Below are 14,214 nucleotides of genomic sequence, written 5' to 3' on the forward strand. Positions count from 1 at the left end.
CCCCTTGAATCGTAGAGAAATACACAAAAACAAACAAATTTAATGAGTTGTTAACATGGCTACAAAATAATACCATTATGTTAGCAACTTAGCATAGTATTGTAGTAGTATCGGACAATTGCGTATAGGGTCAAGCTGAGTATATGTGTGGTAGTAGAAGTTGGGCCTCAGATCCATTCTACTAATTGTGTCATTGTGTTCTATTTGGTGGTAGGGCTACAAAGTAGTTATATGTCTATAGTAAAAACAAAAATTCCATGTTCACGGAAACGGAAAGTTCCGTTTCCATGCATGTTCCACCGGAAAACACCATTCCATTTTTGTTTCCGTTTCCGCATAAAAAATTCCAGTTCCATTTCCGTTTTGCAAATTTCCGTTAGTTTCCACTCCATTTTCATCCCTACTTCGCTGCCACGCAGAAAGATTATCTTCATCGTTTGCATCAAACTCCTCGATACTTCAGGGACCTGTTACTCTGTGTGCACTGGCAAACACATAAGTCCCATACTGTTTATGTCAACAAACTCGAAAACATAAGGGGCCTATCATTGCACCAACAATCTCCCCCTTTTTGGACGGTTGTTGACAAAACAGATAATCATCAAAGTGAAGATAGTTAAGTGAAATATAGATCGAACAAGAGTGAACTTGCATTGCTTGTCTCGATGATGAAATATACCCCCTAGATATATGCAGGGTTAATAATTTTAGATAAGATCCACTGCAATTCAATAACTTGTTCGGAGGATTTTTCAGTCATGCGAGGTAATGATTCACACTGATGGTAAGTAATCGAACGAGAAAATAATGCAATCACTTATGACTTCTGTCAATAGTTCCATCTGCAAAACAAATGCTTCGAGAGAATATAGCGCAGGGGGAGGGGTTATTAATATTATAGCCCATATCAGAAGTTTTACATCAAATCACATAAAGTGGCACAAATAGTCTCAAAAGGTAGAGCAAATAAACACGGAGACCAAATCCAACAGAGCAAATCTATCGAAACTCTCAATGTCATTCTCCCCCTTTTTGTCAACCAGTGTAAAAAAGGTGACGAATAACATGAGTGCAAAATAGGAGAATTTGATTCACTTTGAGGCATCGCCTGAAGAACTTCCCGAAGAAGTTTCTGATTCGGAGGTGGCTGGAACATCTTCATCATAAGCAGCTGCAGCAGACCCTTCAAGACTGGCTTGGGGCTGAGAAGATGAAGGCACAGTGGGATCATCCTATTGAGATTTGCGAGATAGAATGTTCCCTTCAGCAGGTTTATCTATGGGCGAGGTTGCTTCTGACTCGTCGAGCAGTTTGCGCAGCTGAAACCAAAGTAAATTAGTTGTTGGTTCACGAGCTAGAAGAGGTGGAGTGATTCAATCTTGAAAATCTCTAGCTGAAAACCCTTGATCAATGTACTCATAGAGTTCTTTGAGATGAGACACTACTGTAGGATGCTGCTAACGCGACACTATGATCAGAGACCCTTCAAAGAAACTGTGTGCGATGCAATAATCACGAACGGTGGTGTAAAAAACCCGTCAAAAAGGTGCAAAACGTTTGTGATGGTGGATGCATCAAACACATTTCAAATTTTAGTTGCGTGTGCGATGTAGGGCATACGGTTCAGTTCAATTAACTATTTGTGATGAGGAGGAACAAAAGAAATGGGCAGCCAGATGAAGGTGTGTGCGATATATAGCATACGGTTCACCCGGATGAACTATTTGTGATTAGGCAACACAAAATAAACGGTCAGCCAGATCAAGGTGTGTGCGATATGCGACATGCGGTTCATTCGGATGAACTATTTGCTTTGAGCCAAGAGAACAGAAACGGTTCAATATAACACGATGTGTGTGATACGCGACAAACAGGTCTGTAATCGGAAACGTGTGGGAATACCTATAACAACACAGACGATTCATGTTAACAAGCCGTGTGTGTTGTGAGCAAACGATTGCTGGTATACAATTGTGAGTGATTGATGAAAACATCACCGACGGGTTCCATTGTTTAGTCCATGTGCAATGTGATTTTCTTTGTCCGCACAACATATATACTTAAAATGACAAGATTGCATTGCATAACCAAATTAAGCATACAATTACGCAAGTGACTACACACATAACATTTCCACACACCAAAGTAAGCAAATACATCACTACTGCAGGATGGTCCAAACGCGACACTACGATCAGAGACCCTTCGACGAAACTGTGTGCGATGCCATAATCACAAACGGTGGTGTAAAAGAACCATAAAAAAGGTGAAAAACATTTGCGATGATGGATGCATCAAACACGGTTCATATTTTAGTTGCGTGTGCGATGCAGGGCATACGACTCAGTTCAATTAACTGTGTGCGACGAGGAGGAACAAAAGAAATGGGTAGCCAGATGAAGGTGTGTGCGATATACAACATACGGTTCACTAGGATGAACCGTGTGTGATTAGGCAACACAATGGAAACGGTTCAACAGAACAAGATGTGTGTGATACGCGACAAACATGTCCGTAATCAGAAATGTGTGCGAAGACCAATAATAGCACAGGCGATTGCTGCTAATAAGCAGTGTGATTTGCTCTGTCTACAGAAGAATAACATGTGTGTGTATATATATATTATATAACTGAAATAAACGTCCAATTACATATGTGACTATACAGATCATTCGGACACACCTCAATAAACAATTGCATGCATTCTAAAGTAGGAGAAATGATCGTCTAGTCATCTACTTCTTGTGATGCTCCCGCCACTGCTCTGTGGCTCGATCCCTCGTCTAGGGCAGGAAGAAGACAGTTCCTCATGTCAATGATCTGCCTGTACATCTCGTAGCTTGTGTACGCGTCCTTGGCCACATACTTGACGTGTTCTTCATCCAGTCTCTCATGCCAAACACTGTGCCAGGCATTCTTGTCCTTCTTTCTCTCTTCCTTCATCTTCGCGTAGTAGGGGTCGATGATGGCCGAGGCAAGGTCAACCAGGGAGTTCAGTTTGATGTTATCACTCCCCCAGACCTTGTAGTGGTGCTGGATGTTGACAAGATTCAGGCATTTCAAGCCCGAAACCTTGAGTGCTTTTAGATCGTTGGTGGTGTCCACCGTAGCGAAATTGTAGTCAGAGCTGTTGATAAACCTGGAGAAATGCTCGCAAGGCCTTGTGGCCAGGTGGTAGTGGTAGACGAGGACGTCATGTCGCACGCACAACTGGGCGACGACAACCTTCTGATCATGCTCGGCACGACCCATGGTGTACTCGAGGTCGAAGCCGACCACTTGGTACTTGTCCTCAGCAAGGAACCGCTCCATAGTTTGGATGGAGCTCTCCACAAAGACCAGATCATTTGTGTACACCATCAAGAGAGCCTTCCCCCTCACGTAGGTGTCCATGACGTGTTGTGTGGTGAATTGCCTGCCATTGTCGTTGTCGGCCGCTTGGAGCACCATTGGAGCCACGGGGAGCGCCATTGGAACCGCTGGATGTCCTCTCTGTATGTGTCCTCGTGGGTGTGCTTATTGTCTCGTGTGAGATGAGAGATGAAGGTAAATGGCTGCAGGAATAAAAAGGGGCCGGGTGGCGTGGCTTCTCGGCGCATCCGCATGGCAGTTTTTGCAGCGGGTAACTACATTGTCGCGCCGCGCCCGACGCAACCGCATGCACACGCGCGTGCATGATCATGCGCCATCCCCAAACACTGCCAGCGCGCGTGGAGGGACGAGGGCAGTGCACCCGGAGGGATGCAAGAGCAGAGCGTGCGCGGCGGGCTGCGAGCAGAGCACGGCACGACCGCCTGAACCGCAAGCAACCACACGCATAGAGCAGTTGAACACACAGGAAATGGTCGCCTACAAGCCGGCCGACAGTTGTGTCGCTGCGTAGAGAGCGGCCGTGTGTTACTACCTCCGTCTAGTCTATAGTCCCCTTTATATTCTATGCCATACTTTGCCCTCAAATTTAACCAACAAAATGTTAATGCATGTTATAAAAATTATATAGTTGGAAACTATGTTCAAATACGAATCCAACTATATAATCTTTGGCGACATGCATTCGTATTTTAGTAGTTAAATCATACTTATAAACCAGGACGGGGGTATAGTAGGTAATTAAATCACAAACATTTTTTTATTAACCGTATGTGTACGTGGCCTTTCGTCCTCCTCCCGCACATCTTGTCACCCCGTTGTCGCAGACGGCTTACAGCGCAAGCTTGCACATCGCGTGGGGGCGTTCTTTTGGCCAAACGGTGGCGCCAATGAATCATCGGTGGGACCGTTCCCGCACAACCTCGCAGGTTCCCGCGCAAGCTTCCCACCCGACTCAGTGAAATCCCCCTAAAATCCCAATACTTATTGGCCTGCTATATAAACCCTCACGGCCGTCGAGTCCCGCGTCACATTTTCCCCTCCCTCCCTATAGCTTATCTTGTCTGCTTCTCCCACAATCGCCAATGGCACCAGTCCGTTGTCGTTGCTCAGCCACTCCGCCGTCATCAGGGGACAGCTCCAGCTGGGAGGCTACACCGCGGCGGCGGTGCAGTCCCCAGCGTAGTGTAGTGCGCATGGCGTCCCTGTTGGGTGTGCGCGGAACACCCACCACACGCTTCGCTGCCGCTGCCCATCGGCAGCTGTTGCCGCCACACCACCGTCGAAAGCCAGGGCCATCTCCCACTCCGCCACCGCGGCCCGAAGGCGGGAGGTGGCCGTCGTGGCCGCCACCCCATTGCCGACCACCATTGCCATCACCCGCTCTGCCACCGCGGCTCGAAGGCGGGAGGTGGTGGTCGTGGCGGCCACCCCATCATCGGCTGTCGTGGCCGCCAGCCCATCGTCGACCGCCGGGGTCATCACCTGCTCTGCCACCGCCGCCCGAAGGCAGGAGGCGGAGGTGGATGCCCGCACGTGCGTCAGCAACCTTGCGCGCTACACCGAGTTCCTGTGAGAGGAGGAGGAGTGCCTCATCGAGCACGCAAAGAGCCTTACCGCCGCCGTGGCCGCGGCACATGTCGCCTCAGAGGCGAGGAATCGGGAGATCTACGAGGAGAACCACCGCTTCGAGAGGGGTCTTGTGGAGCGACAGAGGGTGTTCGAGGTGAGCGTCACTGAAGCCGCAGCAGCGGCAGGCACCGTATTGCAGTTGTCCAGCTCGTCGGTAGGCTCCTCCTCCTCTATCTCTTACTGAGAGTGCTCGGCAGAGGAGAGGCAGCCGGAAGTAGTACAAAGCCCCTCCGTAGTAGTATTTAGGGGCTATTTTGTTTAGTTCATCTGACTATAGATGTGGTGGAACTGTACAACGTACTTAAAATTAGCTAGTATATATAGTTGAACTAGCTATTTCAGTACGTGGTTGGCAACAATTGGGGAAAAGTTTGGTCGGTTCGGCTGTCGTGTTGAACTGTTTGTATACATTAAGAATGACTGCTTAATCTATGAATGAAATCTATGCTTAATTACAGAATTTTAGTTGCAAAAATTAGATACTGCTAGTGATATTCAGCTTCATATTTTGACAAATTGCAGTGTTACAAGGTTGACAAATGGCAATGTTACTAGATCAACAAATGTCAATCTTTCCAGTTTGACAAATGGCAACATACCCAATATGACAGATGCAAATCTTACCAAATTGTTTGTAAGTGGTTGCACACGAGTCATCCAAAAGAACCATTTGCATTGAAGAGATGCACAAATCCTGCTCTTACTTTGCATACGGTGTTCTATCTAAAAGTTTGCGATCAAGAGCCGCAAAAATCCTGCTCGGCACATTTTCCTTTGGCTTCCCAGGGAAGCTCCCGGTTTGCATACGGGTGTTCTAACTAAAACATTTGCGATGAGTGTTTTATATTTAAAACCATTGATGTTTTTTTCAAATAAAATCGTTTGATAAGTCTGTACATTAAGAGAGAAAAACGCAAGTTCGCTCAAACCATATCTTTCATCCAGTCATACTACGAATTTATATTCATATGGTCGAGATACAAACACTCCTGTATTAAACCCAAGAAAAATAATATTTCCGGCAGCGGCGGAGACGGCGTGCCATGTTGTCGTTGTCGTTGTCATCCTCCGGGACGCCGTTGTTGAAGTCTTCAATGCAGCACAAAATGTTCTTCACTTGTTAATCAAACATCATGTCGTCCCGGGATCGATGGGCGGGACGCGGAAGGACGGCAGCTGGCGGTGCTGAGAGGTAGCGTTCGACGGCGGCGTCCCGTGACGCTGAGGGGGGCGCCTGCACGAAGAGGAAGGCGGGTGGCCATGGAAGTCAATGGACTCGCTTCCCAGTGAGCCTGTGCAGCGTACAGCTTGCACGCTTCCTTATGAGCCTACACATTCGAGGACAACTTGCACGCCTCTTGGTCAGCCTGCGGACTGGATTGCGCTCGCACACCTCCCGTTCAGTCAAGGTGAAGCAGCTGTCCGCACGGCACCTCCTACAGCCATTAAAACCAAGACACGTGGCGTCATGTGAATGATTAACAGAATGCACACGGTTCAAATTATACAAACGTTTGAGATATTAAAGTGGCAGCTATTTTTTCAAAATGCCTTCGTTGGCTGTCATTATTCGAGTGCGCCTTCTCTCGAAATGAACACGAAAAATACCACGACATGTCGGGTGCCATTCCATGATAGCATACCAAGTTTCATGAATTTCAGACGAGTTTTGGATTTACTAGAATTTAAAAATAAAGTATCTCAACGTTTTGGCGGCAATCAACGGTGCCCTGGTGTTTGAAATTCATTCCCATTTCTTGCATGGGACCTAAGCATGCACCCAAGGAAACAAATTTGATTTTCAACCAATTTATATGCACTGGAGCATGTGCATGTAGTTCAAATTTCAATTATGCACATAAATGCATTGAAAACTCAGTTAATGCATAAAAATGTCCAAACAAACTCCGAAAAATCACAAAAATTGACACGACACTCCTGTTGTTCTATGTTGACACGAGAAACATTTTGAAAGCAATAAGAGGCAATGGATATTGTTTCGTCCTCAAAGGTGGGATGTTCCCTACCGAAACCATCATGCTTGTTGTGAGAAGCATATACCCAAACCTGCCCCAATTGGGATTTTTTTTTACCACGGCATGTTGATGCCGCTCCATGATAGCATGCCAAGTTTCATGAATTTCAGATGAGTTTTGGATTTACTAGAATTTAAAAACCAGGTATCTCAATGTTTTGCCGGCAATCAACGATGCCCTGTTGTTTGAAATTCATTCCCATTTCTTGCATGGGACCTAAGCATGCACCCAAGGACACAAATTTGATTTTTCAACCAATTTATATGCACTGGAGCATGTGCATGTAGTTCAAATTTGAATTATACACACAAATGCATTGAAAACTCAGTTAATGCATAAAAATGTCCAAACGAACCCCGAAAAATCACAAAAATTGACACAACACTCCTGTTGTTCTATGTTGACACGAGGAAAATTTTGAAAGCAATAAGAGGCAACGGACATCATTTCATCCCCAAAGGTGGGGCGTTCCCTACCGAAACCATCATGCTTGTTGTGAGAAGCTCTGGTTTGTGAGAAGCATATACCCAAACCTGCCCCAAATGGGACAATTTTTTTACCACAGCATGTAGATGCCGCTCCATGATAGCATGCCAAGTTTCATGAATTTCAGACGAGTTTTGGATTTATTAGAATTTAAAAACCAGGTATCTCAATGTTTTGCCGGCAATCAACAGTGCCTTGGTGTTTGAAGTTCATTCCCATTTCTTGCATGGGACCTAAGCATGCACCCAAGAACACATATTTGTTTTTTGAACCAATTTATATGCACTGGAGCATGTGCATGTAATTCAAATTTGAATTATGCACATAAATGCATTGAAAACTCGGTTAATGCATAAAAATGTCTAAACAAACCCCGAAAAATCACAAAAATTCACACAACACTCCTGTTGTTCTATGTTGACACGAGAAAAAAATTGATAGCAATAAGAGGCAATGGATATTGTTTCGTCCCCAAAGGTGGGACGTTCCCTACCGAAAACCATCATGCTTGTTGTGAGAAGCTCCGGTTTGTGAGAAGCATATACCCAAACCTGCCCCAAATGGGACAGAATTTGTACCACGTCATGTTGATGCCGCTCCATCATAGCATGCCAAGTTTCATGAATTTCAGATGAGTTTTGGATTTACTAGAATTTAAAAACCATGCATCTCAATGTTTGCGGCCGAGTGACAGTGGCAGGGTGCTTGACATTCATTTCCATTTCTTGCATTATACCTAAGCATGCAACGAAGAACACATATTTGAATTTTTAACCAATTTATATGCATTAGAGCATGTGCATGCAGTTCAAATTTGAATTATGCACATAAATGCATTGAAAACTCAATTAATGCATAAAAATGTCCAAACGAACCCCAAAAATCCCCAAAATTAACACAACACTCCTGTTGTTTTATGTTGACACTAGGAAAAAATTTGAAATCGAGAAGAGGCAATGGGTATCGTTTCGTCCAGAAAGGTGAAACGTTCCCTACTGAAACCATCAGGCTTGTTGTGAGAAGCTCTGGTTTGTGAGAAGCATATACCCAAACCAACCCCAAATTGGAAAAAAAATTACCACGACATGTTGATGCCGCTCCATGATAGCATGCCAAGTTTCATGAATTTCAGACGAGCTTTGGATTTACTAGAATTTAAAAACCAGGTATCTCAATGTTTGCGGCCGAGTGATGGTGGCAGGGTGCTTGACATTCATTCTCATTTCTTGCATGGGACCTAAGCATGCAACCAAGGACACAGATTTGAATTTTCAACCAATTTATATGCATTAGAGCATGTGCATGTAGTTCAAATTTGAATTATGCATATAAATGCATTGAAAACTCAATTAATGCATAAAAATGTCCAAATGAACCCCGAAAAATCCCAAAAATTGACACAACACTCCTGTTGTTCTATGTTGACACTAGGAAAAAAATTTGAAATTAAGAGGCAACGGATATTGTTTCATCCCCAAAGGTGGCACGTTCCCTACTGAAACCATCACACTTGTTGTGACAAGCTCTGGTTTATGAGAAGCTTATACCCAAACCTGCCCCAAATGGGACAAAATTTTTACCATGACATGTTAATGCCGCTCCATGATAGCATGCCAGGTTTCATGAATTTCGGACGAATTTTGGATTTACTAGAATTACAAAAGCAAGTACGTCGACATTTGCCGGAGAGCCACGGTGCCATGGTGTTCGAATTTCATCCCCGTTTCTTGCATGGGACATAAGCATAAACCCATGGACACATATATGATTTTAGAACCTATGTTGGTGCACCAGAGCATGTGCATGTAGTTTAATTTTGAATTGTGCCCCTGAAATGGCTAGAAAACCAATTTAATGTATAAAATGTTCAAACGAACCCTGGATAATTCCAATTCTTTTACGACACACATATAGTTGGATGTTCACTACAGATAAAAGGTCTAGTAATTCAAACAATGTCCATTACCGCTGTGACCCCATTATGTAATTCAAATGAAGATGAAAAATCAAGTAGATCACACACAGTTTATTATGACCAACCGTGTGAGATGCAACACAAAATAGCCCAGAGCACCGTCGATGTATAGTACGCCTATGGCTTACACGAGAAGGTGCGTCGGCTACATTCAACATCCGGCGTCTCAAGCACGCTAGCTCGCTCCCCAAATATCATTTCAGTGTTTCAATCGTCGCCGGTGAAAGATGGGCACGTGAACCCGCGTCGTGAGGGCAACTTCGATGGCCCACTCCGGCGAGAGCGCGGCCGCAGCCGCCATGCGCGTGCTAACAAGGTGCATGAGCACGGTCCCAATCTGCAACTGGGCGGCCAATGCAGCCCAAACGGCCTTTGTTGCTTCTCAGGTGGCGGCAGCAACATCCACTACACCATGACAAAACTTAGGAGTCACCTTATCTGCTGGGAGAACTAGCTAGTAGAGGCAAAAAAACTGCCGGGAATAGCTTTTGCCGGCATTTACAAACTGCCCTTGAAAGTCCTGTCAGGAAAAACCATTCCTGGTAGTTAGAGGAAACCCCGGCAGTTCCAATGACCTTCATAGTTAAAGCTTTGCCGGCAGTTAGAAGTACTCCCAGCAAATAGATTTTTCTCGGGAGGCAGACAATCCCGGGCATATAGTAGAATTCCTAGCAGTGGATGTGCCCTTAATTAAGTACACTGCCAACACAAATATCCCCTTCGAGTTCAACCTATCATTTCTCAACTTAATTTTGTACCATAATCTAGAATACAATGTATACATTGAACATCACACATGTAGGGTAATTAAAGTTTCATCATAATATATCTCAACAATACATCATGTTTGCATACATACATAGGTATACATTTGTAGGTTCACAAGTCCAGTACTACATCACATCATACATACATAGATATACATTTAGTACTACATCACAACATACATACATACAAATACATTTGTAGGCTCACAAGTTCAGTACTACCTCACAGCCAAAAGGGCAACAATCCATCATGCATACATACATACATGGGAATATGTCCTGCAAATGTAACATCACGAAATATAACATCTGATTTCAGTTAGATACCGATCCATCCTAGAGTGCTACTTCATCAGGTAGATATTAAAATGTACAAAAACTTACTTCGATTCTAGCAATAGATCCTTTTAGCTTGCAAAACACACGTCTCTAAAATTGTGAGTGCAAGAGTAGTACACAGTAACCTGAAAAAAAGAAGCAACCAATTACGACATCTCACAAGTATTTATGTTCCAGAATAGCTTGCACATACCAATCAGATCAGTCACCAAACCTTCGTCTTGGAAAAATACACACAAGAAAGCAAGAAACACACCAACGCGAGGGGGCCAATTTTTTCCAAGGCCACACAACTCGTCGAGTCCTAAAATGCACTAATGCTTCTTCACATAAAAAATCCATATTTTTCAAGATAACAATCATGTAAACATGGGATAGATGGTATGCAAACCCAAACTAACACTAGAAAGATCAAGTACTGTAGTATTAGGGACAATAAATGTTATGTTAATCCTAACCAGGTGCCAACATACTAAACCACCTACAATAATTGCACTGTAATAGTAACCCTTTATCATAAAAAGTCAATATAGAACTTACAAAAATTAATCTAGCAATAGCAACATGAGGCAGCAATACTTCATGCTCCTCAAAGCCCTAGTGCATGCTGGCGAGAGGAAGCCAATCTTGGTGTCCATCCTCACCATGCACCTGGAGCATTTTTTCCTTTTCTGGAAAAAATAAGAACAAATATGATAGTTTTACTCTAGTAGCAACTCACCATTTTCCTTTAGTAGTGAGCCAAAAAAGCACCCTCTTGACGGTGACGCTGACCCCAATAACATCCGCTTCCGCTCCCTTCAAGCACAAGAGTTTTCTTTCCATTCCGTCTTGTACCATATTTCGCCACTACAATTGCATCACATCATTAAAAGGCATATCACTTTCATAATAGCAAGATAAAAGAACTTTACGAACCATGTATATAGAGTCATAATAGCAAAACACACAAGCCAGTCTAAGAAGCATGCATGTTATCTGTGCATTACCTCTTATTCTAAAACAAATCATGTTATTTATACTAATCACATCAATTCATTACGCTTATTCCAGAGCTTGTCATGTTAAATGTAGATAATTTAATGAGATCATGTACTTTCAGGGAGGGGGCAAACTACAAAATCATGTATCCAAACATCAGGTATGCCATGCAGTTTTACAAGCTCCCGACCATCTTATTTACACAATGAAAGCAACACGACATCTCAGTATCCCACAAACACACCATGGCACAAAATGTGTCATTAAGTATAACTAAAGAACTGCATTTGAGAGCAAAATATTTATGCTAGCTAACTCTAACTCAATTGACAAAAAGTCATCTGGCCACATCGGCATTTTCCAGTACCAGCTTCTAGTCAGAGCAAACTTTATCCACGCATTTCTGAACAACCAAAAATAGCAGCCCACAAAGACCCGGATTCGGTCACATCTATTGGCTCCCTGCATATGCAGAATTGCAAAGCTTCTAGACAGAGCAAACTTGAGCCATGCATTTCTGAACAACCAAGAATAGCAGACCCACAAAAGCCCATATTCAGTCACATCTATTGGCTCTCTGTATATGCAGAATTGTAAGAAAAATATCTGAACAACAACTAGAATTATTATTTGTTCTAAGGCAACGAAGCCAGAATTGAAAGGACTTTCATCACTGCAGAAATTCTAAACAGGACATATGAATTTGATTGATTAAGCTATAGCTGTAGTGGGGATTTGATTTAAATAAGAAGCAAAGAGAGGCTAAAACAGAACACATGCATTTAGTACAGAGTTATCATCCAGCAAATTTCTCCAGAATAAACTTTATTTGAACCACTCAGTTTGCATAACAGAGGAACAAAAAGGTAGAAGAGGGAGTAGCGTACAGACACATGCTGAGGAAAGCAGAATAATAGAGAGGTGGTGGGCGCCAGACCTGTAGGACAGCCCGCGGTGGCGGGGGCACACCATAGGCAACGAGATTTGAACGGCAGGTAAGGCCAGGCTCACCCCACCAGCGCAGCGGCTATGGTGAACGAACCTGCTGCCGCAATATCGATTGTGTGCTGTGGACGGAGGCGAGATCGCCAGGCGGTTCGCGGAGGTCGCCTCCAAATTCGCCGTTGACCTCCGACGATGGCGTGGATGGGGTATGCGAAGACGGTGGCATGGGTGGGGGATGCGAGGGCGGTGGCAGCGGCGTGGGTGGGGGATCCGGGGCGGCAACATTGGGAGGCAGCGGTGCTGCTTGTAGCGCGATGACCATGTCGATGGAGAGTGCGGCGGCTGAGGGAATGAGAGGTGGGGAATGGATGCGGCGAAGTTTAGGGTTGCGTGGTGCTTCCAGTGACTTCTATCGTTCGCATCTCCCGCGGCTGCCTCACGCGCTTTTTGGGCCAAAAAATTTCAGGCCCACCAACGTGCATACGGGCAATGCTTCTGCCCTCATTTACTTTTCAGGGCAGATGGGCCGACCCTAAAGATGCCAGCAGAGACACTGCCCTCCAATGTTAGCTTTTGCCGGCAGATAGCACGCCCTGTAAATTTTTTTCCCGGCAGATAAATCTTTGCCGGCAGTATTGGTGACATGAATTCTTAACCTTTCCCTGCAGTTGATTGTCCCTAAAGTTTTGTCGTGGTGTAGTGATCTGCCTCGGGGATATCAACTGGCAAGAGCGGCACAACAACTCTTCATTCCGCAGCGGAGGCCTTAGCCCTGATGGAGCCCGCCCATGACCATGTCGAGGCCACCCATGCCCAGCTCGTGGCGGTCACCGCGCAAATCGAACGAAGCTTCTCCGACAACGGTCGGCAACCCACAGCCGAAGAGTTGGCAATCACCGAGAGCGTTTGAGTAGTCGTCCGTTCCTCTGCTGCATACCTTGCAACAATGGAGCCCGTCCAAGCCCAGATCATGGATTCCCACGCCCACCTCGTGGCGGCCTTTTCCAAAGAGATGGCAGACACGGATGGCGAGATGCTTGCCGAGTATGGTGCGATGGATGCCATGGAGCCCCTTCCCCAGGAGACCGTCGGGCGCGAGCTGGACATGGAGGCAGCGACGGAGATCGACGAGCACCAGCCGTAGTAGTACTCTTTGTTTTGTTTAATTAAGAGCGGCGGTCTTTAATTTGTTAGAGAAATGTTTAGGTTAGCTAGCTCTGTTTAATTGGTGAACTTGCTCGATTAAGAAGTGTGGGTGTGTTGTAGTCTCCTTTGTGTACCCAAATTATGCAATGACGCCGATGACCACTGTAACCATGGAAATTCGAACAAATTTTTTTGACATCCAAACTCATCACACACGGGTTAAGCTATCTGAATCGTTTGTGATGTTCACATATCGTACACAGTTCTGAATAAGGGACTGTGTCTGATGATACTTTGCGCGCCAGTTTTTTTGCTGAAGCGATTCCAAATTTTTGGCTTCTGCGGAAATATCTACCTCCCTGCCCCCCTTACCAAAAGCCACATTTTCCCTATTTCCGCCTTCCTTTCCAAGTTGAAACCTTCACTCCTTGCTTGCAGTGCCGCCTCCACCCCGGCGACCTCCTTCACGCTGCTCGGCCTAGTCTATCCAGGCAGGTAATCCACACCCGACCCCCATCCTCCTCATCCTTCCACATCC

The 14,214-nt window shown here is 44.9% G+C and overlaps 1 long non-coding RNA gene across 2 annotated transcripts; it reads right to left on the bottom strand.

Moving 5' to 3' along the window:
• Positions 1–10,297: 10,297 nt before the first annotated feature.
• Positions 10,298–12,931, bottom strand: LOC119285767. Of its 2 annotated transcripts, XR_005139816.1 has the most exons (4): positions 12,523–12,930; positions 11,145–11,453; positions 10,650–10,729; positions 10,298–10,544 (listed from the first exon to the last, which is right to left on the bottom strand). It is a non-coding gene; the product is annotated as an uncharacterized LOC119285767 (long non-coding RNA). The 2 variants fall into 2 exon arrangements; XR_005139815.1 differs by having other exon boundaries at positions 10,650–11,453; positions 12,523–12,931.
• Between the last annotated feature and the right edge of the window lie 1,283 nt (positions 12,932–14,214).

The sequence above is a fragment of the Triticum dicoccoides genome, chromosome 4A, assembly GCF_002162155.2.
Source record: "Triticum dicoccoides isolate Atlit2015 ecotype Zavitan chromosome 4A, WEW_v2.0, whole genome shotgun sequence".
Lineage (NCBI taxonomy): Eukaryota > Viridiplantae > Streptophyta > Magnoliopsida > Poales > Poaceae > Triticum > Triticum dicoccoides.